The following is a 23632-nucleotide window of genomic DNA, read 5'->3' as shown; positions in this document are numbered from 1 at the left end:
TCCATGTGGTTTTATTACATCATGACTTGATTAATTACAGCCAGTTGAACACTAAATTACAGCACCAAGATACCTAAACACTGAAGAGCTTTTCAGAGAGAGAACTCCAAATACTGACAGAATTAAGTCAGGCATTTCCTGATTAAGATTGCTGTGGTGCAGATGTTAACACTGCCACTGCTGATTAAAACAAATTATAAATAATAATTTGTTTTCTACATTAAATTGTAGAAAATTCAGTGAAAGCCACTAAGTTGCCTTAGTGATTATTTCAATAAACAAATGTATCCATTTTAGGACACTTAAGGTCTCTATTCCTAACTTCAAAAAATGGAAATAGTATAGATTGCTGCTTAATCAGTACCTTAATTTTTCCAAGAGCAAAAACCTTCAAGGTATTTTAAAAGGAAATGCTAAGTCTCCCATGGTTTTTTTTGGTTTAAACTTAATTTTTTTTAATCAAGATGAAAAATACTACAGATCTCAAGACACAGTGAAGTTGTAGAGAGTCTAAGATATTTTTACTTGCCTCTCTAAGCACAAATATAACTGTAAAGAGTTTGATCTCTTGGCAGTATCTGGTCTGCCATTAGGGCCCAGTTTTTAAAACTGAAAGCATCCCATCTCTGGTGAGAAATAGCAGTGCCTTGGAGCAACTCATCCCATACCAGCAGCCACCCAAGGGAACCTGGGGTTCTGTAAATTTTCACTGCTCTTTGTAGATTTATTTGTAGATTTGTCTTTGTAGACTGCTTTGTTTGTAGATTTTGGGCTGGACATCAGCTCCTGCTTTCATGAAAAAGGAATATGCAAATGTGGGGTTTGTCTCACTGATAGAAGCCAGGTGTTACATAAAAAGCAGTTCAGAAAATCAATAACTTGAAGTTGACATTTGTTTGAAAAGAATGGAGATTATATGGGTCTGTAGTCCAAAAAGTGCTGCTTTTATTGCTGATTAAGAAATTTAGCATAATCAGATAATGAATGGTGCTGTGTGACTCCCCATACCAAGTATAATTTGGTAACAATAATTAGGTAGGGAGTTGATCTGTTCAGTTTCATTGGCAGGGCCATAAAAGGAGGCAGTAAGTTTAATGTGTGAAACTAGTAAACTGTCAGGTGTTAAATTAAACAGCATAACTCTCCTGCTGATGGGGATCTTAACTTTTTAGTGGTGGATATAAAATAGAGTACAACTTGGGGTAGTTTTCCCATATATAGCAATTTCAGTGTAATTTAGGAGCTGTAGCCTTGGGAAATACCAGAGTCAGAGATCAGAGCTGTTGTTGATGTGGTGCCTCCAGTGCAGGGTGCCAGGCATGGCAGATAAATGTCAAAATTGCATCATGCCAGTCTGGATGGGCTGGACTGTTAAGAAGTGTCACGCTTGTGTGCTGGGACAAGGTTTCAATCAGTGACAAACTTGGTCATCTTCTGGAGCAATAGTAGCTTATTTAAAAACTGTGCTTTGTTTAAAAACTGTGCTTTAATAGCAGGACAATATTAAATCCTGCAAATTCATTGTATAGTTTTGATTTTTTTGTCGGCTTTGATTCTTCTGTTCTTAATGGAAAAATCAGTTTTGAGTTTATTACTGATAAAAACCAATGCCTTAAATGCTTTCCCTCCATAAATAGAACATTGCAAATTTATAACTACATTGCTTTGATGCCTAGATATGATTGTCTTATAATTAATTCATTTCCCAATAAGAAAACCAATTTTAGAAAACAAGTTTTACATATCTGTATTTCTTCAAAGGAACTTAATTTTTCAGTAATTCAGTTATGTAACCACAATTAATTCATTGTTAATGTTAATTAGAGTAAATATTTCTAAAATAAATGGATAACTTCAAGTGTGGCTAATGATTTTGACTATTTTCCCTTCAGAATTTCTCATTTAGTCAGTACTTCAAATGAGTATGCTGAGAATATTGTCATGTTTTCTGTTTCTTTTATTTTTTAGATTTTTTTTTCTGTTTAATTTCTGTTCTCTGTTCTTTGACATTAGATCTAAAAAGTGTCAGCTATGACCAGATGTTGTTTGACTATCTCCTATTTACCCTTTTAACCTATTCTGTAGAGTTTTAAAACATTCATGCTGTAACATTGCAAAAGATGCCTGTGGGGGCTCATTTCTTCTTGTATAATTCACTGTTAATGGAGCAAATTGCAATATGTCAAGTGAGGCAGATGCCTTTTTATTCAGCATCAAAGCTTAACTTTTAAGTTTTAATTCTGTTTCGGGAAGAACTATATGTGGTGATTTTTATTTATACAGGGCAGGTATGAGAGCAATGTGAGAACTGTGAAATGGCCTCAGTTTTTCATTAAACCAGTTCCTGAGGTGAAGTATTTCCATAAATCTTTTTGTGTTAGGCTGAAATTCCTGACAGAATAGTAATCTTATCAGCCTAATAAACATGCTAAGGGATAGGTACCTAAGGCAGACTGAATATCTTCCCTCACTGCCTTTTTTCAAGCACAGAACCAACAGGCATGGGGTGGCTCTGGCTGGCCTGGGCAGAGCCATACCCCCCTGGTCCTGCAGTACCAGGTGCTCCTGTTATGCACTGGAGGCAGGGCAGGACTGGCAGCTGATTTGTTTGATGCTAATATATAGGATTGCCAGTTGGCAATGGAGGATGGCCAGCCCTGGGGCTTAGAAAGTGTGGAGTAAATTGCAGTAATTGTTCAGTCCCCAGATGTTCTCTCCACATAGTTTTGGGTGTGTCAAACACTATTAATTTTGTGTTAGATGACCCAGCTTAATGATAGTGTCTTATAAATGTCCTATAAACCCAATGAGGTATCAAAGTGCCTTTTTTTTTTTTTAAAGAAAATCCCTGTAAGATTTAGTAGGTACTGTTTACAAAGGGTAATTGATTGCCTCATTTGCGTGGCTGCTTGTTGCTATAGAATATGGCAGGCCTTTGCCAGGAAGAAAAAATTTGTATTCTCCTGAGGATGGGGACAAGTTCACATTCCTCTGTGATGGAGAGCTAGCTGCCACCCACAGATGGTAGAGCAAGTTAAAGCAAAGGTAATGAGTCAAGCTTCAGCTGAATTTTGTTTTGGTTGGTTTTTCTAATATAGTTTCCCTCTCTCCAAATAAAGTACTTAATACAGATAATGGAGTTCTTTGATGGAGAGGAGGTTCTGATTGTTGAAGCTTTTCTTCATTCTCTTCACCCTTTGCAGGTGCATTTGTAAGTACTTTTCATCTTGACTGAAAGTTTTATTTAGTTATTTCAAGGGATTTTTTTTTAACCAGGTCAGAGAGAAGGAAAAAAAATCAATTCTTTTCATTATTAGAAGGTAGCTGCTTAAAGAGAAATCAATAACAGTGTCTGTGAATGAGCTGTTGGCCAGTTGGCAATGGAATAGCCTGGCTTTGGAGAAAACAGAAAAAAATGCAAAATAAAAATAAATTGTATTGGAGCTTAGGTTTAGGAGAAATTATTTGAAAACTGATCTACTAGCCTGATGGGTTGTCCTATCCTAATATCATAGAAATCTTAATCTTTCCATAACCAGTGACTGCCCTTTTGATTTGTATGGATTTTAATGAATTCTTAAAATCCTGTTTGTAATTAACCCCTCTTTTCCATATGCTTCAGGCATTGGGAATACCACCAGGCTAGCCAAAACCAATTAGTATTAGTTTTTAGTATCAGGTTTTGGTATTAGTCTTAGGAAAAAAATCTTATATTAATTGTGTTATGTAAAATTCTCTAGCACTTTTTCTAAGCAAAATATCAGTTTGAAAGTGAGCAAACAAGATTTAAGATTCATCATTAATGGACTGATCAGAAGACTTAAATCTAGGAAATATGAACTCTTGGCGAGCATCTTCCTTTTTCTTTACCCCCGACTCCAGAAAACTGAAGCTGATTTTGACTTTTCTGTGTGTGATTGGCACAATATTTTAATTCCCACTGCCCTCTTCATTCATCAATTGGCTTGAAAAATCCAGGGATGATCAGAGCATTGGTGCCTGTTTTAACTCAGCTGAGAAGGATTAAAAAATACATGCAGCCAGCAGAGCTCGTATTGGTTATGGTGTTTCTGAAAACAAATATCTTCTCCTGTATTTTGTCTGTCTAATAATTATACTCCAGTTTAGAGGGGTTTATGCAGTAAATTCTATCAAGTACTGTATTCCAGAGGATCAGTGATAAAATCCTTGCCCTGTTAGAGTTGATGTAGGTCCTGTGACTTCAGGAGGATTAGAGTTCAAAGCCTCCCTATGCCATGAATATGTTTCCTTCAAGTCATGGGTGGAAGATGAGGCAGCATAATTACTGTGGGGTGGATTCAACGGGCCAGATGTTGGCAAATCTTGTTCATTTGGCTGGGTACCAGAAGAAAGCCCACTGCTCTCCTGCCAGCTGGCAGTCAGTCACTCCTTTTGCCTCTGAAGCTCTCCGTTTTCCATGAGCAAGTCACAAATGTACAGCACAGAGCACAGCTCTGACTTGGCAGTGTAAGCAGAGATGGTCATCACAGATCTTGGGTCTGTTTGCCAGGTTCCACAGCTACAAACCTGTATGCTGTCATGCAGGATAAAATTAGAATCTTCCTTTCTTATTTCTCCTGTAAATTTAAAAGACATGTGATATTTTTCCTCCAGTCTATTTCTGTAAATATGGAAGGTGCAATTTATAAAAACCACGTTTGAAATGGACCTCAGGGAGCTAATTGATTCTAGGAGTTTTGTTATTTATTATATGGAATTAGGGATTTGAGGATAATTATTCACCAGTGCTAATTGATTCTAGGAGTTTTGTTATTTATTATATGGAATTAGGAATTTGAGGATAATTATTCATCAGTCCTCTTTAGAGAAGGCAATTTAACATGGAAGAGAAACTCTACCTAAGTGTATTTTCTTTCTTTTCTTACATTTAAAAATTTAATATTTAAATTTTAAAGTTAGATTGGTGATTGATTTACCTTGCTAAGATATGATGTAAAAACTCTGAGTTTCATCTCTGAAGTTTCTGTAAACTGAAAAGTGAAGAAAAGTTTCCATGGAGTCTCAAAAGAGATGCTTAGCACAGGGGCTTAGTTAACCTGATTAGAATAACTCTGGACTCCAACCTCTTTCTTGCTGAGAATCAGTCTGTGGCCAGGCTGGAATAGTGTTCAGGCTGCAGTTCAGGCCCATGGTGTGTGGTTCTTATGGATTCTGTCTCTGGAAGTTAATGTTTGCTTTGAGAGAAGCAATTGGTGTGTGGGGAATAAAGTGATGTCTCACAGCTGCAGGAATGAGCCCTGGAGAAACGAGACCTTGTGCAAAGAGTTTGATTTTGTGAACAGCTTTTTGCAGTGTTGGTTTCTTTATCTGCAGTCAGGCAGATCCATGTTCACATTTCAATAATTAAATCTCTCTGTTTACTCTTTTAAATCCAATTTGGGCCATTTTTCAAAGACCACAGCTCCTTTGCCTGACATCAGAATATTTGGTTTATCTGAGCTCTGAGCTGGTCATGTAAATTGAATGTCTCTGGTTTGGAGCTGCTTTTTGGTGGGTAAATACCTCCTTGCAAATGGTCTACAGATCTCTGGTTTTAGGGCTGTGCTGAATCTGTTTCTTGGTGTTGGTTGTTTTTGTTGTGGGTTTTGTCTTTTATGGGGGTAAGAGGCAGGTTGGGGAAAGCAGTGAAGGGCAAACTGTTAAAGCAGTTGTACTGGGATGTGAAATGTATATCCTAAGGTGTTAAGAGCTATTAATGGATCTGCAGCATTTCTGATACTGACATGGAGTAATTACACTTCTGTTTATGACTGATAGTTCAACTTCTGCCAGTGTTTCCATTATTAACTTCTGTTTTCATGGACTTGTATCACAGGCAGAGTCTGTATCTGGGTAATTTTATTAAAGCAGTTTTCAACAAGCTCGTTGGCTGTGCAAGCATGGAAAGAATATTAAATTAAAAGAAAATTCTGAACCCAGGGAACCTAATGGTCTGATAAGGGATGTTAAGCTATGTCATCACTAATACAACATGTAATTTCTGTTTTGCTCTTATTACATGCAAAGTCAATGATCTGCCAGCACTAGTAGCTTCAAGAAGTGTTTTAAGCATTGCAGTAATAGCCTGAAAATCACAAGATCTTAGATAATGAGTTGGCTGTCCATTGCCTTCCACTTGGAAGAGAAGTTTGACACCAGGAGTAGCTGACCAGAGCCAGCCTTGCAGCAGAGCTTTGTCTCTTTAGCTGCAGCCTTGGAGGATGGCTTAGCCCCTTTGCTCAGAGGGTCTTCGAACACAGCTCCTGTGTGACTGTCCAGATTCTGGTCCTGGCATACAGTGATCAAAAAGGTTATTTAGGATATCAAGTTTAGACCTAAACTGAAGACACCAACATAATGATTAATAGTTTTTCAAAAATGATAAATGGATAGTGATGTCCTCAGTTTTTGTGTCTGGGTTTAGGCATAATCCCAGGGTGGGATGTTCTGTGTGAGGGAGGTAGAGTGATCTGAGACAATCCCAGCAGGACCAGTGGAGAGGTTTTGGCCTTTTACATCTTCATCCATGTTTGTATGAGATATAATCCACGGTGACAAATCTGAATTATTTCATAAGCCTCATCAGCACAGTAACTGGGAACTGCCTAGAATGCCTCCTAAAGACTTTTTTTATTCTCTAAATGAGCATAAAATCTGGGAATTTGCCTTTGATCTCAGTATATTGAATGTGAATGAAGTTGCCTGATGTAGAGCAAGAGGCTGTGATGAATATGGATGTGGTGCTGCTGGCCTTTGTTAGTGCAGAGGTGCCTGGAGAGATGAAACAGGGCAGCTCCACAGTGCTGATCTTATGCCTCAGCTCTTGATGAAGGATGTTTGATAACTTATTTTTGAGATTTTTGTTTGCTCTTCTCTCTTCTTTTTAAAAGATTTCTTTTAGGCAGCTCCCTAGTGATCTCTGACTGTACCACTTTACATCTCAGTACTATTTTACTTATGGATTAGGGGTTTAGTGAATCAAGCCTTCCTGCTTTCTAAACAAAGGAAACTTAACATTTCTAATTTTTCTTTTAATCTCAAAACTTCCTAGTTAAAAACAAAAATCGCTTAAGATGTGGATAAGTCAGAATTTCACTGCCTTCTCCTTCCACCTGCTTCCTACCCCACATTGAAATATTAATTATATTTCAAGTTATATTTCAACTGGTGAGAAAGATACAGAACTATGTTGTGCATTTTACAGCCTTAAGCAGTATTTTGTGTATTTTTGGGACAGTTATTATAGCTGACATGAATTCATATTATTCCTTTGTCAGGCTATACTTGACAAACACTTTTTGACCTATTTTTTAAGTAAAAATGTAATATTTATATTGTTTTGTATATTCCTCCATAAATTACAACTACGCTCTGTAATTGTAAACATAGATTCTGAAAATCAAATTATAGGTTTTTCATGTGTTCGAGTTTATTTTGGTTTTCCACGGGAGCTTCAGGCAATTAATTTTTTTTCTAAACTAAAAAATTTTAAAAATTCACAACTATTTATTTTCTCTCTCAAATGGAAAATAAAATAAGCATAATCAAAAGAATTTTTCCTTTGAATTGGAAATTAAATAAGTGTGTGCTGTACTTAGTCTTTTTTTTAAGTAGTTAAAGTATACAGGCTTCCTGCAGATACTGCCAGAGGAAAGCAAAGGTATTCTGGGAGTAGAATAGAATTTAGTAGATCTATTGTCACATGAAGGATAACTGGAACCCTAGTTTAGTTAATTGATTTTGCTTACACTATATAATTATGAAATCACCCATATTGCATTCAAACTGTTGTCATCTGAGCTTCAAAATCAACACTTGAATTTAGAGCAATGGTTTCTTTATGAATATTAATGGTTATATTTTAGGTAAGTCTTTACAGAGTTTCAGTTTGCACATTCAGTGGGAAGCTTGAGTTTTCAGCTGTTCCTTATAATGAAAAGGATTCTGTGATGAAGAGGGACTTGGGAAAGTCAATGGCAGAAATCTGGGACTGCCCAGAAAAGAGAATTGTGAAACATTCTGTAAGCAGAGGTACTGCATGCAGAAGGAAGATGGAGGAGAAATTGTATTCCAACACACAAAGTTTCCCAAAGAGTTTCACAAGCACAACATAAAATTACAAAAAGTCTGCTTATTAAACACTGGGAGAATTTTATTGCTTGTAGAACTGCAGTCTGAATGTCACAGCAGTTACTAATTACAACCAGGAATGTTTACAGCATTGGAGATTAACATAACCATACATTTCATAGCATATACAGAATAATGAGAACAGGATGATGGAAGTTTAAGGTAATGCACACATTCTTAGCTGATTAATAATAATTTGATGCTTCATGTAATACTTTACATGTCTTTACCATTGTACATACCTCTAATTCATAAGTCTTTAAAACACCTTGGGAAAAAAACCTGGTTGAACATCCCTGTGTGCCTCTATCTTTGGATGTAGCCTCTGGGTGTTAGTAAAGATTCTTTTATTGGTAACTCCTTTCCCTTTTTTCTTCACCTTGGTCTAATTTTGTGGCTTTTCCATTAAGTTTTCCAAAGCAATAGGTCCTAAGAGCTACTAACTCTTTACTAGATGATGCTTTGTTTCTATTTTTTGCATTTTAAAGATATGGCTCTTGGGTTTTAGCTAGAAATTATTGAATGTTTTGATGGGGTTTTTTTCACCATGCGGCTTTCTGAAATTAATTAATTTCATTAGCAATTCCATGCTGCTTCTAGCACCAGGTTTATGAAACTGTGGTGTGCAGGCTGCTGGTACCTGCTGGGCTTTGGGAAATGGTGTGCAAGGACAAGCAGTCCACAGAGCCTCTTGGGACAGAGTTTGATGAGAAGGCATTGCCACTTGGGAGAACCAGAGATGACAGAGGAAAACACACAGCAAAACTTTGCTCATAGTATTGAAGCCAATGAATTTTTATTTTATGTTTCCCATGGGCTAAGAACATTTGTGCAGTCAGTTCCTCAGGTGTTTGGTAGTTTGTTAAGGAGTAGTAAATGGGTCACCTGCTCACCATTTCACCTGATTTGTAACTTGTTTCTTGTATCTAGCTCCGCTGTGGACCTAGCAAATGGCTTTTTGAAACTTTTCCAGTACTCTTCACCTGGAAGTAACAGCACATGTCCTTTGATACCCAGATTTGGTAGCTTCTTGAAGGTGTTTCACTGTCCACCTTGTTTTTAGAAGATGGGCTTCATTAAGCATGATCAACTTTATCTTTTTTTCTCTCCTCAGTGCCAGACCCTGGCTTGCACTCAAATATTCATGAGCCAGCTGATTCAGTGGGAACTTTATGCAGTTGAATTTTGTAATTGGCCCAATCAGCTTGCAAACTGCCCCTTGATTTTGCTTCCCACACAAGTTTTCTCTTGGAAAGGGAGCTTTAATTTGCAGCTCTGGCTGTCTCAAGTAGACACCTTGCAGAGAGTGCTCATCCCCAGCAGTGGGGAACAGCAGCCCAGGCAGAATTTCTGGAGTCTGGAGCTCATGTGCATGGCCTGCAACACAGGGAAGGAGCGAGCCACAATAGGAATGTCAGCTGTGCTCTCAAATTGCTGACTGGGAAGAAGCCTGGGAAAGCTCCACTAGCCTACACCAGCAGAGCTGGAGGTACTTCTGGAGGGTCCAGGTGCATCTTTTCATACTTTTTCACAAAAACTAATATGAAATCTTCTCTCTGTATTCTGGTTACCATTTTTATTTCCTTTCTTAGGTGTTTTTTTTTCTTTTTTTCTTTTTTTTTTTAGCATCTCTATGATGGTGTGAACCTCTCACACCTTATAGGAAAAGGATTTGGAGAACATTTCCCTCTATGAGGGAAATGGAGTACCCCAGCTGTGCTTCCCAGGCTTGTTAATAGATCTGTTTTATTGTGTTCTGTTCCAGTGCCAGAGAATTTTGTCAGGCAATCCACAGTGATTGATTCTAGGGAAACAAAACACCATTTCCTTCTGTTTTCAGTCTCGAGTCACGCTGTAGCTCTCATACCAGATTTTTTTCCCAGTAATTCCAGAATTCATGCACTTGTCTACCCACAGCTGTTCAAAATTAACTGAAAATAACTTTCAATTCTGGTCTTCATTCCTAAAAGTTGTGACTCAGAGACTAATAAAAATGGCCCGTCATCCTTCTGGATTTTATATGGAACAAAAAAGGCATGTCCCAGACAAGAGTTTCTGTAACTTCTTGAGTTTCTTTTTTTATTTTTTTATGTAAGGTGCTCCAGTGCTGCATGGAATTATTTTTTTTCTGATTCTGACTGCTGGACACCAGTAACAGAACTTGAGAATTTGATGCAACATTTACAGTTTCCTTTGTCTTATTCTCCTTGCAGATTAACCTCTGTAGAAATGGTAGAAACGATAGAAAGACCCATCAAACACGAACGTTCTTCTTTCCATTTGCAAACTGTAGAAAGCCAGTGTTCCATCATAAGTTGAAGCTGATATAGAAATATTTGCAATGGCAATACCCTGTTCTTAGTCACAGGTGGGAAAGCAAAATGAGAAATTTAGGCAGAGGCTGCAGGGGCCAGCATGCTGTCTGCTAGGCAGCCTCCCCCTTAATAATCAAGGATTCACTGCTCTTCCTAGAAATGCTGCTGCTCCTGAGGATCACATCCATACAGTTCTCTTCCCATTGGCATTCTCCATTACGGTGTTTGAAGTCTCTTGCTTCATAGTGAACATTTTTTATTGTGTTACTGTGCAGAACAAGTTGAGTGTTGAGCATGAGAAGGGGGCAGATGAGTAATGCTTGGAAAAGGCTGCTTGGACAAGCTGAATAGAAAAGAGGTTATGGGGAGGATGGGTTGAATGTAAAAAACATTCAGGTTGCAGGCTTGATGGGGAGTAGTAAAATTTTGTAAAAAGCTATTCCATAATAAAGCACATCCATTTTCCAAAATACTGTCACCCACAAGGCGTGTGAGTCTCTATAGGCCTGACAAGGTGAATCCATGCCAATCCATCCTGTCAGGTTAGACTGCTGCCTGTCACAGCCTAAACTCCAGCCAAGGTGTACTCACCTTTCCACTGCAGCCAACTTCCAGCAGTCATTCCATGTCATATTGTCATGGAACAAGAGGAATAACATGAGCTACTGTGGGTCAATTTTATCCTAAATAGTTAGAAATTTACTCCTGACTTAGAATATTTGTGAAGTTCACCCCCCCCCCCTTAAAAAACAACCTACAAAGAAGCAGCAATAGTAACAGTATACTGTTTCTAGAGCAATTTTAATTCTATGGGAAGATCAGCCATATTATTTGCAGTCCCCCACAGGTTCTGATGTATTTTGTGATGGGTTTAAGGGTTCAGTATTTCTCTGCTTTTTGGTTCAGTTCCCTGTTTATCCATTTTCAAATTCTCCATGAATGAAAAGGCAAAAATGTTTTTCTTTTGTTAACCATGCTGTCATAATATAATACAAAAATAATACTGCATTAAATAAAATGCAATCTTGTTACATTTCCTTCATGGAATGCTGAAATATTTTCATGCTCTTAGAAATTTCATCCTTTGGATTTTGTACCTGGTGCATTTTCCCAGAGCCCTCTGGCTATTCAAAGCCAGCCAGCTTCCTTTCACAGAGATTGGTTCCATTGAGGACCTGCTCACTGGGACTGCATCTTTGCCATGGTGCAGACAGCTGACCTTTGGGTTAACTTCTAGTAATTTACTTTTTCTATTTGTTAATGATTGGAGATTTTGTAGAGGATTTGTATGGCCGCAGAAGAGCAGATGAACAATAATGTACGTCTTCATTAAGTCTTCAGTATTTCTTTTTCATTGGACTTTTCTTTGAGTGGGAAGAACAAAGCCCTTATTCAACAGGGAATGGCATCAGAATTGTCCTTCTGAAGTGAGCAAGTGCCTACTGTACTCTTAATTTACTTTTAGTGGAAGGATTGCACAGAGGCATTATCTGGAGTTCAGCAGTGTAGCTGTATGTTTGGTTGGGGTTTTTTGTTTTCCCTGACATGGCTTTTTCCCTTTCCAGGCTGGTGGAAAGTTGCTCCATTACATGCCATCCAAGCAGCCTGGGAATAACCAGAGGTCTTTTTGTCAGTTTTCCAGTGCATACCCACACCTCTGTTTTGCATTCATAATGCACTATTTTGTCACTGCCTTCCGTGTTCCTTATGTAAATTAGTATCCAAAGGTTTCAGACTATTTTATGGAGTTTGTAGCACTTCTTTCTTCTCTCACTTCTGGAGACAATATATTTTGCTGACTTATACAGAGGTTTTTAATTTAAGACCCTTTTGTTTTTCTTTCCCTTTGCTTGTTCTCCCCACTAGCCACCATCCTTATTTATCTTGTAGCAGAGAGTGTTGCATTTATCTTTGAGCTTGTATTGATGTTCTTCCATTGGCCTTACTTTTTGATATGAGTATAAATAAATTTCTGTACATCACTAATGAGTGGTGTCTGCTGTAAAACCATTGTTTAGGTAACATTATAAAATTACTGAAACTTATATTAAAATGTCTTTTCATGTCATGCCACACTTTTAAAAGTGAAATTGCAGACACTGGGGAAGTTTGAATTCAATTCTGATGTGGCATGTTCCTATGCATTTAACATATGGCAGCAGCTTTTCTTTTTCTGGCTGTGATTCAAGCCTTGAGTCTCCATTCCTGTTTCTTTGCTCATTGAAACATCCAGTGGCTTTGGGTGGATTTAAGGAAAGGCTATTAGGAAAAAAATGGCAAAATAATGGTTAATGCAATGAAAAGTATATGAAATGCAGTCTAAACTGGGTAATTAACTGCTTTCTGGTGCTCTTCGTTCCTACATCATCAACACCATTCCACCAGGTTTGGTTGCTTTTTTTTTTAATTTGGAAAATGTAAGGCTTCTTTGATTTGGGTTTGGATTGTCCTTTTTCTATTGCAAATGAAACACACTTATTTTTGATGTTTTTGTCATTGGTAACTTAAGAATTTAATGAGATATTCCTGTGAATACCTGTGTGCAATTACTATATGGTGTCACCTTATAATTTATTACATTTAGCTCACTTCTAGGATTGTGCTAGTGAACAGCCTTGTTTGCATGTAACTTCCTATGTTAATAGAACAGTATGACAGTTCATAAAAATATTTTGTAATGAAAATTTTATTGTTTGTAGACAAATAAGTCCTGTACAAAGCATACTTTTTTTCCTGTCAACTCTTGCATCCTCCTTTACAGCAAAGCACTAATTTTAAACTATACCCCATGTTGTTTTCCAAAGTTCCTTTGTCTGAGTCTTCTTTGAGTTACTTTGTCTTTCTCTTCCTTAAGCAAGATGTTCAAACTTCTTGATGCACATGGTAACCTTTATGTCAATGTCAAATAGGATTGTTCTAAAAAGATCCACTGACAGAGTGAAAAGGAACAAACAAATCCATCAACCTGCTAAAATGAGGTTAAAAAGACTGAAAATGTTAGCATTTAAATTTTAAAGATGTTGATCTCCTGCCAGCCTCCTACTTTCTGTGCTCAACTCGGATGAATTGGTGGGATATCAGCTGAGAGAAGTTAACCTCTGAAGCTTTTAGAGGGAAGCTGTTTAGTCTCCTTCACTTCCCTGCTGACTCAGGGGAAAGAAGCTGGCAGGTTAAGCTGGGAAGTGTGTATTTGGAGTGGACACATTCTCAGTTTTATTTATCTTGCAGCTCTGCTGCAAACTGAAGGGTAAGTTTTAAACATAGATTTTGAAGTAGTCATGAAATAATCCTTCATGCTATGTTATTCTGCTTTTGAAAGAATTGGAACTGGCAACACTGGTTCCTAACGAGGAGCATGAAAAGTGTCCTTAGGCTGGTTAAACTTTCTGACTCTGTGGACAGTTTGATGTCTGCTTAGAAACAGGCAAAAAAAAAGATGGCTATCTTGAACTCCTATTTTAGAGACTGTATGTCTCAAGCTAAAGAATAATTTCTTTATCTGCCCAATGTTAGGGTTTGACTCTTTAATGGTCAGGAAGGAAAGAAGCTCCTGTTTCTTCTGTACAACCATGGTATGTGCTGCCAGGAGATGTGCTCTACGCCCATGATGGTGTGATGTGAAGCAGTCTTAGAAAAATTCCCTACTGTTCTGAAGTGACCTCCTTCCTCCAGCAGAAGGAATAATTCAAGATTATGAGCTTGGTAGTTTTAGTCCTGAAATCACTCTATTCTCATCATATCAAGAAGCAATGGGCCCAATTTCATTTATGGTTTTCCTTTTCATTCCTCAGTGAAATGTACTGCTTTATCTTGCAGGGTTCTCTAAGCTTTGGGAATCACTGCAGGGATGGCAAAGTCAAACAAAACTGGTTTATTTTAGTTATAATTACTTCTGCCTGGTAGCAATTAAGAAACCAGAGAGGCTAGACCGGGTTTTAAGTGGCAGGAAGACTATGTTTATTGAGATTTTCATACACTTTAAAATTATTTTTTCCGAAGAGATTTTTCAGGAAGAAGCCTTTAAGGAGAAAGGTAAACTAATGAGAACTCAGACTGGAGTCCAGTTATGCTACCAATGTGTCCTGTTTGCTCTTTAGAACAAATAATCTTCCATCTTTTGCTCAATTGTGAAACCCTACAGTGTATTACCTTGCAGTAGTATTTTAGCAGTCTCCATAAAGATCATTAAGAGGGAAATGTAAGAAGAATTGCATGACGTAGTTGATCTTAATTTGGTATAAGAGAGTAAAATAAAGAAACTTCTATTTTATGATTCGTCAGTTAAGCTACAGCAAGTTGCTGCACAGGATGCTGAAAGGTCAAAGCTGTTGTTTCTCAGTGATGTGTCAGAGCTTGTTTTGTTCTGTTCTCTTTCTTTGGGCACCTAATTATGGTTTGCCTGCAGAAGGGAACTGGATGATCCATGATGAGTGCTGTGCCTTTGGCAGATGGACATTGCAGTCATACTCTTAGGCTTTCATTTGCGTGTTTCTTACATCTCTGTATTTGCACAGGAAAATTCTTAGAATACATTAAAGTTCCAACTGTTACATAGCAAACCATTTTAAAGATACATTTCAGAGTTTTACCATTTGGCCAACACATAGCTGTTGTTTTTACATGAGCTGTTCCCTTGCAGTACAGACTGGAGATGTACTCCAGCCCTCTTTTTAACTTGCACCACATCCCAGGAACCCTTGCTTCTTGCTTGTGTATGGCTCAGCCTGGTTAATGCAAAAAGGGTGATGCATTCCTGGCTGTGTGGAAAAATTCCTGGTGCACATTCATGCTGGATGACATGAATTTCTCTGAGCACTGGCAAGACCAGCACCCACCTCTTTAAAGCATTTCTACCTGCAGTGCTACTGATGTGCCTGTCCTGGGGAGTCCCCCAGTATTAATGCTGTGCATTGTGTGCTCCCTGGGGCTGCCCTGAGCAGTTCTGGTGTCAGCTTGATCCCTGCACACTATCAAAATTTGCACTTATCTCTCTGTCTGGAACATTTTTTTGAATGCCTAAAAAGCTGATTGTTTGTAGCCAATGTTGCTATAGAGAACCACTGTATATTGAATAGAAGAGGGTGGCTGCCATGGAAGTGTGTTGAACCTAAATGTTAGATGTGACAAAACTTGCTGATACAGGCTCACTGTCTGTAGGAAAATGTTAGTTGAGGAAAGACAGGAACTACTGCACCATCAGTTGATGATTTTCAGGTTATACATTCACATGTATGAGACTTATTGAGTTATTCATGAGAAATAATCCAGATGTACACTCATGGGTATTGAGAATTTCCTTAATGTAACGTTACGAAAAGGACTTAATCCAAAGAGATACAAGGCTGTGTCTTTCCCAGTCAGCAAAAAACAAACCATGTTTAAGTGGCTTCCTGAGTAAGAGTTTAGTTGGACACATCCATAAATGGCTTAAGGAACTGGATGAACATGTGTTAATGTAAGAGGGGTAATTGTCTTTGAAATAAAAACCAGGAATCTTCCAGACTGGAGTGAAATGAAGTCAAACTTTTACTGAAATTATTTTGGCAACACACTCATAGGAATAATCAAAATGTGAGGATCAACTTGCAAACCTTGACTGAGTGTGGAATATTTCAGAGACAGGTAAGCAGAGAAAGGGAGGAGAGCAGACAGTGAGCACATCCACAGGCAGTCCAAAATCAAGTTTGATGTGGCAGATTTCTACCTGGGCACTTCCAAAATTCCCAGTGCAATGAGCATTTCTTTCTGTCTAGCCCACAGCTGCTCCAGTGAAGTTTTCACAAAAAAACCTGTCTGAACTGAACTAATCCCTGCTGCTGCTTTTCAGGGTGGAAATGGTGTGCAGCAGGAGGGAAGGAAAAGATTAAATGATCCTTGACTTTAATGCTCAGTGTTAGAATCCAGTTTAAAGGAAAGTAAAGATCTTATTGGTTTTCTGCAATTATGGACTTAGGACAAGTTTATTTTATGAGTGGTTTTATTTTTATCTTGAATTCAGTGGTAAGAACTTTGTTTCCTTGTTTGTACCCATTACCTTTTGTTTCCCTTAGCACCCCTTGTTTCTGCTGAGCCTTGTAAGTTTCTAATCTCTTGTGCCTTTACATCTGTCTAAACACAAATGGTGTTTCTGATGTTTTTAACACCCTGAAGGAATTTATAAACTCTGACCCCGTGGTTGATATGATTGGTTCTGACTGGCCATGGTTTGTTTTGGGCTGGCTGGGTACAGTAGCACTGGTGGAGGGGGCTGAGACACCACATTCAGTTGTAGGATTTAAGAAATTGGTTTAAACAATAATTTTCTTTGATGTTAGAATAAAATGGCCTGGCAAGCACACTGCTTCTATTCTTGTGCCTATAAATAGAACAAATTTTCCTTTTAAGTCTTTGATAAAGACTTGAACCAGCTGAAACGCCTGCTTCTTGTGTTCCAGCCACTGGCAATGAAATGGCTTTAATATTTAAGTAACTGTTTTTATTAGACTCTGGTAGGCTTTAATAGGTGTTCCTGGAGTGCTGTTGACTTGCTCTTTATTGGTTAGCTGAGAGAGAAAGCTTTTATACTTTTCCAGCAGGACCCTGAGGGTGTCATTCAACACCCTAGGGCAAGATGCTGAGCCAAACCCAGCAATAAGAGGCAGAGATAAATCTGGATTTGAGGGAAATATAGAGCAGGTTAGGCCTCAGCTGTATTCTCAGTTTGTTAAATTTCATTTTTGATACATTCAAAATGTAATCATCAGTTTCTCTTTCCAACTGATGGCCTTAAAAATACGTTTATTCACACGAAATAATTTCTGTTGGTACTTTGAACCAGACTTTTATGTGAAAGATGGTTCTGATAAGTTGTCTTCTTGCCTTACATCAAAGACAACTTTGTCACTTTCAAAGAAATATTTTGAAGAAATAATAAATAGTAGAAAATTGTACCATAAGACATTAGGTCTTCTGTGAAAGTAGGCCCTGGAGTGAGACTTCTGTCCAACCACCCTAACACTGCTAACCCACATTTTAGCAGGAGTGGAAGTAAAGGGTTTTCATTTTAGACTGAAAAAAACAAAACAGAAATGTCACTTCCATTAGTGAAAGTTGAGTCTTTTGCAATGTAAATTGCCATCTTTTTGTTGGTAGGTTTGGGAAAGAATAAAGAACTTCTGGCTTATTTAAAACTCACCAGAACAACAAAAAAGTAGCAATAATTTTTGCTAGTTGGGGTGTTGAGCTTTGTATTTTATGTTTGGGCTTATAATTTGAATTCTGGAAAAAATATATATTTAGACTCTCTCCTAAACTGTAGGATCCCTATTTGGTAGATAAATACTGCATTCCTCTAAGGAATGTTGAAGCATTATTTGTTCCCAGCAGATGTTACAATCCCTGTCTAAGGGGGTGCAGGTGGGACTCGGGCTAAAGCCTCTCCTTAGGGAGGGGAAATTCTGCAGAGGTTTGAGAAGTAAAACCAGAGCCACAACCAAGGCTGGTCAGTGCAGAATGGGGCTGGGAAATGTCTGCACTTGCTGGAGTATTGAGATGACATGATGTCCAGTCCTGGGGTAATTGTAAATAAAATAATTCATTAACATTGTTAAACTTCTAAGGCAAGACTGTTCAGAAGAACTAGGTCTGTTTATGGGAAGGGGTTTTCACACAGAAAATAGGTTAGTGAGTGCTTACAGAAAGTCAGTTTTGCAGAAGTGAAGGTACCAAATGAATTGTTTGTACCATCGAGATGCAAACATTTGTAAGCTACCTGCAGAAGTATGTAAGCTTGATGCATTATTCCATGATCCAAGGAAAATTAATACAATTTTAAAATTCAAACTTTATCATTTAATCTTTTCCTTCCAAGTTACAGAGCAATTTCTGGAGTTTTTACAATCCTACCCTAGTCTAAAGTATAAAGTAGCAAAAATATTATTGTTCAGTGAGGATAATTCATATGTCTTTAAAACATTTTTCTTGAAAAAAAGGACCTGTAAAATACCTTTACAACTAAAGGATTATTCCAAGTAATTTTGCTGAAAACACTAAAAGAAAAGTATCATCTAAGTAGGACATGGCACAGAAAATGCCATCTGAAAAAAATGTTTATAAGAAGATTTAAGCATATGTACCTAGGTTATAATAAAGTAATGAGAGTATTTGCTGTCAGATTCAGATTCTAGAGTATTAAACAGTCCAGAACTGAGTTTTTCTGAGTTTTCACCTTGTTTTTCTGTTACTGCTTTCAGCAACTACTGTTGTCAACTGGGCACTCAGGATATTTTTTCTCCTGCACAGAAGTGTTGATGGGTAGGGAACACTGCTTTAGGGTTAATTTTCTGAAGTAATGTTTTGAAATGTGGTTATTTTTGTAAGCCACTAGTCAGAGTAGAGCAGACAAACTAACAAAATGTGAAATATTGGGGCTGCTGGGGATGGATTGAAGACTAAATATAATTAAATTGAAACAACAGGATGAATGATGTCATGCTCAAAATAGAACTCACATAATTTACAGTCCAATTTGATCTACTTACTGTTTCTTGCTTGAGCAGGTCTAGGACATTGAGCAATGGGCATTTAGTGGTTAGTATTTAAAATGTTACCAAAAAGAGGAGTTTAGTAACAGAATTAATTGTTTAATATAAAGGATACAGTTTGAGATAGAAGCTAAATAAAGTGAATCTCTACTTGTTAAACATAAAAAAAGAATATATATTTATTTGGAGGGGGAAGGTACAAAGACATGGGTGTAAATAGGTTGTCAGTTTCAGTAAGCAAGTCTTCAGGATGAGATCAGAGAAGCAAAATCTTAATTTTCCACTGTATTTTTCCCCCCAAACACTTCCTAACCCCTACTTTATAAATCCTAGTGGCATAGTGGGGTATGTTTTATAGCAAAGTACCTGTGTGTGACTCCTCCAGGCCTCCATGAGGTCCTGGCTGCTCCTCCCCACCCTGAGCTGTCCCGTCAGCAGCTGCTCCCTGCCCTTTTCTTAAGGGCTCTGTGTAGGAGAGACCACAGAGCCTGGGTCCAGCTGCTCCCTACCAATCAAACAGATGAGGAGGTGAGGAATGCTGTTTGTTTAGCTCACTCACACATGAGGATGGCTCTTCTCATTCAATCCCTCTTCTTCTGTCCTCCTCCCAGAGGTGCATTCCTGACTCCTGGCTGGGGCATTGTACTGCTGGACAGCCACAGAAACTGAGTCATGGAGTCTCCATGAGCTGCACACCCTCCATGACTGAACTGAAGTGTCTTCTTGACCTATGCCTGAGAAGAATTTGCTGTCTTTTCTCTCAGCAGTCACTTCACTTTCACTTCCCTGATGCACATGTAGCAGAATGAATCATATGCTCTTGTGCAAGCACTGTTTATAACACACATGGGATATTCTATAATGACTCCTTTTCTTTCAGATTCTTTCCACATACCTGCTGATGCTTTTCTGAGCCTGAAATTTCAAAGGCAAAAAGCAGTTTTTTCTGTCCTGGGTTATAAGGGATACTGTTATGAAGATTGATCAGTGTTGCAGTGTAAATCAGGGATAATCACAACAGCCCTGAACTGTTTCCAGAGGTACTGGATGGAGCCTAAGTGCACCTGCACAGGAATTTTCTCTTCCTCCTCTAGCAGGATGTTGGGGCACTGTGCTGTGGCTGCATGTCCTGGTGTTGGAAGGATGAATTCCTCAACACTGAGTGAGTTTCAGCTCCCTGAAAACCCATTTTTCTCAGGTCTCCTTCTCATCTGTTCTGATCTAACTGTGCCAGCAGCACAGAGAGCTGCTGATCCCCAGCAACTAAGTTCATGGATGCCCCATGGACTGACTTTTACTGAGCTGTGTGAGGCATTCAGGGGCATCTGTAATTGTTCAAAGTACATTTACCTGTGCCTAAGATGACCAAGAGGAATTATCTGTAGACAAACACGAATCCTTTTGCCAACTAAGGCTACCATTGCAAACAGTAAAAAATCTGATCCCTTTTATATATATATATAAATAATATATAAACATTGTATTTTATGGACTTTGTATATTTGCATGTGTACATTTGTAATTTTGCTTCTTTCATATTGTAGAATTGCTAGAAAAAAAGTTTATTATCTTTTCTAAAAACAGAAATTGATGAAAAAAATCTAGGAAGTTAGAAAGATTTGTTTGGCTTTCAGCTAGAGTAAACATGTCAAACATCCTAATCTAGGTAATTTAGTTCAGCTCTGACATTTCTGCTTTAAGCACTGATTGGAAATTTATGGTTTATGTCACAACCAGCCATCTAAGCTGCCTAATTTTGATCTTGATATGTCCCTGATCAACATATTTTAGTTTGTTTCTCCCTTGAAATTGAAACCTTTTTACTCTGCCTGTTTTTTAGCTGATTAATATTTTCCACTCCTCCAAAATGTTCATGCTTACCATAAAGTGATGAGGAACTGGACCTTTTGCAAGGCAAATGCAGTTTAATTTGAAATTTTTATAAAAGCTGTGGGGTTTATTCCTGGTTCTTCTTATTAGGTGAAGAAGTTTTCTGGAAATCTCTCACATATTTTACCAAGCAGTCAAACTTATGGGAAAAGCAGTGTGCCGTTGATTATGAAGCACCAGGCTTTTCACTGTGAAAGAATGAAAGACAGCAGACAAAAATTGAAACAAAACAGGTGCAGATTGGATAAAATCTCTTTTTTTTTTTTTTTTTTTTTTTTTTTTTTTTTAATATGAGAGTGAGGCAGTGAACCAAGTTGCTTAGAGAGATTCTGCAGTCTCCAGCCTTTGAGAGTTTCAAGACTGGACTGTATAAACCTTGAGCAGCCTGATCTGACCTCCTAACTGACCCTGCTTTGAGCAGGAGTTTGGATTAGAGACTTTAGGTCTCTTCAGGGTGATTAGTGTGTCAAATCACCCAGTTGCTCTGACAAACACACAAACCCAGCCTTTTTCATATACAAGGAACATGTATGTATGTTACACAGGAAACATACAGTCTGAAAATCAAAACCTCTGAGAAAGAGCTGAGCCTGAGACACTTCAATAGAACGAGCAGTTGAAATTGTACCTGTTTGAGAAATATCTCTATCAGACACTTGCTTCCTCTTACTGCTGCCCATTTTTGGGAGCTTTGCTGCTTTTTGTTACCTGCAAGTTATCTTCATCCTTTCTTGCCTGCTTGATGAGATATGAAAGCACCTGTCTGAGAATTGGTTGCTACATTCCAACTTGAGGCTCCTTTTTCATTGTATGAAAAAGCTACAATAAATATTCTGGGATATGCCTGAGAAATTACATTTAGGTATTGAAGCTGTTCCTGTGCAACCAATAAGGCAAGAATTACCAAACTCAAAGATACAAGATATAAATGCCTGATAAGATGATTACAAAACTGGAAAGAAAGCTTAAGAAAGAGCATCTCTTTACTAGAAAGAATGTGGTCTTAACTAGTGTTGAAGGCTTTTTTTCTGACTCTCAGAGCTTAGAATTTCTTGGTTTGCTTGGAAAAAATCTTTCTCTATTCACAGACTTTTTTTCCCCCCCATTACATGTCTCTGGTGATTATTTAACATCCAGTTCCTACTAGCCCTTTGTTTAGCTGCTCTGATTCTGCTGCTGCTGGGAGAGTTAAGCTCTCTTCTCTCCAGGTAGGTTGAGAAATCCTGTTTTAAACTTTGGAATAGGGAAAACCAGTGCAGTGGTAGTGGAAAAGGGGCAGGAGGTGACAAAATAGAGTGATGTTTACAACTCTCAGTTTGGTTGTTTGCAATGCAAGCCTGACAACTTAACTGGTCCAGTAAAAACAAACAAAAAAGCTTCAGAAGAATTAATTCTCCAACAGCCATACCTAACCAGGTATCCAAACAAAAAGTGACCAACTGAAAACCAAGCCACATTTCTTAGTGCTCCTTTGACCCAGAGCAGCTGCAGTGGTAGTAGGAAAGCTCTGCAGAGGCTCAGCCTGTGACTTGCACAAATGTCAGGCTGCACAGGGAGCAATGCTGGAGGAAACCTGTCCCCCTTCCCGTCTCACAAATCCCTTGTTTAGCTTTACAATTACTTATTTAAATGTATATTTTTTTAAACTCAAAGTTCATCCCAAAATAAGAAATCTAGTTTCAGGTTGCCCCTTGAATACCTCCAAACAATGTTGGGATTCCAAGGTAGAGCCCCTTCTGTAAGCTTTGAGTTGTTTATTCTCACATCAAGTAAACTTTTAATTTATACTGATTAAGAAAATCTGGCCCCTTCTCTAAAGCAAGTGTGTAAGGGTATTCTGAGTTCTCTGTAATGGCTGAGCAGATTCAGACCCACGTGGCTCAGGTTCAGTGGTCTTGCTTAAATCCACAACAGAAAAACCTTGCTAGCCAGCAAGAAAGCAAATATTCAAAGGTCTGGGAGCTCTATAGAGAACACTGACCATACTGCACTGCAAATTAATTTAAAATCATGTAATATCAAATGTATGGAAAGAGAATGTGTACACAAGTTATAATTCATCTATAACCCTATTTGACATCTTTCCATCCTAGACTTTTGATGGAATTGATTCTTATTTTGCAGAGATGTGAAGGCCTCAGTAGTACAGAATTCATAGAAATGCAGAAAGCACTAATGTGCACCTGGGAAGAATAGAAGCAGTGCCTTTAAAGTGCTTCTGTTACCTGTGTTTACCTGAGCATGGCAGGTCCAATGCCCTGCGCTCAGTTGTAGCTTTCAGGGGGGAGAATTCAGTGCCTTCAGTTCTCAGTTGTGAGCACTTCTCTCTATTCTTTTATTTTCTGACCATTCTTTTTTGCCTTTCTTATGCTAAAAAGATTTACTTTTCAAAGCTTTTAACTTAAAAGAACATACTTCCTAGAGAAATGGTAATTTTAAGGCCAGCTGAAAAGGCTGACAGAAGTCCTACAACTGCCACATGGCCTCTCCCTTCCTTTGAACAGGTTGCAATTTGGCCTTTAGAGAAAGAACAGCATTTGCAAAGCACCCGTGGGGTCTTGTTTGTGGCTGGGACCCCTGAGTGATTCTGGGTGTGGGCTGCTTGCACCAAGCTCCTGTGCCCAGTGGGGAGATGGAGGAGCAGTGTCTGGCTTCTGCTGCTTGTGGGAGAATGTCCTCTGTGCTCACAGCTGACTGTCACCTCGTGGGGTCTGAGCCCCACCTTCCTTTGTGTCACTGCTGGGAATGTAATTG

Source organism: Haemorhous mexicanus, chromosome 10, assembly GCF_027477595.1.
Source record: "Haemorhous mexicanus isolate bHaeMex1 chromosome 10, bHaeMex1.pri, whole genome shotgun sequence".
In the NCBI taxonomy this organism is placed as follows: Eukaryota; Metazoa; Chordata; class Aves; order Passeriformes; family Fringillidae; genus Haemorhous; species Haemorhous mexicanus.
Note: the sequence above shows the minus strand (reverse complement) of the source record.